Source organism: Sinocyclocheilus rhinocerous, unplaced genomic scaffold (assembly GCF_001515625.1).
Source record: "Sinocyclocheilus rhinocerous isolate Xijiao unplaced genomic scaffold, SAMN03320098_v1.1 scaffold343, whole genome shotgun sequence".
NCBI lineage: Eukaryota > Metazoa > Chordata > Actinopteri > Cypriniformes > Cyprinidae > Sinocyclocheilus > Sinocyclocheilus rhinocerous.
The window spans coordinates 150,142-152,021 of NW_015626871.1; the positions used below are offsets into that span (position 1 = coordinate 150,142).

Here is a 1,880-nt window from a genome sequence, read left to right on the forward strand (position 1 = left end):
GAGTAATGATGCTGAAAAACATAGCTTTTTGCATCACAGGAATAAATTACATTTTAAATCATATTGAAACAGAAAACAGTCATTTTAAATTGTAATAATATTCAAAAAATATTATTGTTTCTGGTCAAATAAACGCACCTTTGGTGAGACTATGTTTGACTTCCTTCAAACATAAAAAAAACTTTTGAATGTCAGAATACATCTTTGCAATTCATGCACAATCTTTGTACTGTAAATAGAATCTGAAACATATTTACAGCAATTTACCTTATCTAAATCCATTCTGTATATTTTTTCCTAAATTTGTCAGAAAAAAATGTGAAAAAAACATTCTCCCGATTCCATTTTGGCCTGTCAATAAATTACACTAATTTAAAATAATAAAAAAAAAACTTGAGATTTTTGTGATATATTCAACTACTACCATACTTAACCTTTTTAAAGGGGTCATATGACGTTGCTAAAGACCCATTGTAGGCTATGCAGAACTGCAGGTTCAGGAAACAGTCCTCGTTGGTTTCACGTGCGTCACAGATAATGTAACTACGATCACAGATACTGTACTCAGTCTATAAAACTTTTTAAAGTGCTATACAAATATACTCATCAAAATATCAGCCTTTGTGTATTGGTGACATCCAAAAATTAAATTTCAAGCTCAGTATAGTTTAAAGAGATAGTTCACCCAAGAATGTACGTTTTTCCCAACCTGTTTCTTTCAGCTGTTGAACACAAAAGAAGATATTTTGAAGAATGTTGGTAACCAAATAGCTAGTTGCTGGTAGCCATTGACTTACATAGTATGAAAAAACATTCTATGAAAGTCAATGGCTACCGTCAACTGTTTGGTTACCAACATTCTTCAAAATATCTTTGGTTTGGAACAAGTGGAGGGTGAGAAAATGATGATTAGGATTTTCATTTTTGAGTGAACTTATCACATTATCTCTTCAACTGGTGGAAAATGTGGTTGTTTACAGCTTTTTCTTGGAAATAAAAATACAAAAAATGTCTAATCAGACTGAATTTCAAACATACTGTGATAAAGTTTAAATAGTGTAACGTTTTACAGTTAAAGACAATAGGAGTAACAGTTTAAGAAAAGTATAAGTAAATGAGAGCTGTTCCAAGGCATGTATTTTCTTTTTAGTCTCTTTTCATCTGATATTTGTATGATTGATTTAGTCATTCAGAGGCTATATTCTGATTTGATTGCATGTGTTCTCCAGCATGTGCTCATTCACTGGGGGTGGATGTTTTGTCTTTGACCGTTCAAAGAATCGTTCGAGGAGCCCTGAGCAATATCTCAGGACAAGGCTGAACATCTGAAACGAGACATAACATTAACAACATCTAATTAACTCAACTTCTGTCATTCATGTTATGAAATTTAAACACATGCTACTTTTCCCACAGATGACCAGCATAAAGGCAAAGTCATGGACAATGAGAGCGACGTTGGTATTTCAGCTGGCCCGTGATGATGTTCCATCTAATGATCCACGCTCCCCGTCCTCTCCGTGCTGCTGCTTTCTGTCTTTGTTTCTTGCTGATGACGTGGGCAATACCATCAAACTATAGGGGCTTGGTCATCCATCTTCCTGCTCTTTCCTCCTACGCATGGGGAATTTTGCGTGATGGGGGTTCACTGATCCCTGTGAAAAAGCTTCTTATCCACAAATACTTGGCTTGGGTTATTATTGTATGCCTATATCTGCTTAGGATTTGTTAAAATGATTCAACAATTCATCATATATATATATATATATATACATTTCTGCTGAAGTACTAAAATTACTACAACTAAAACAGATTCAGAAAAATATATTATTATATGAATTATATATTTATATAGAATTTATAGAATTTTTATAATAATT

The 1,880-nt window shown here is 33.1% G+C and overlaps 1 protein-coding gene across 2 annotated transcripts in view; it reads right to left on the minus strand.

The window, feature by feature from the left end:
• nrbf2a (nuclear receptor binding factor 2a) overlaps positions 1 to 1,880 on the minus strand; it is a 6,022-nt gene that overhangs the window by 2,495 nt on the left and 1,647 nt on the right. The window lies entirely within an intron of this gene.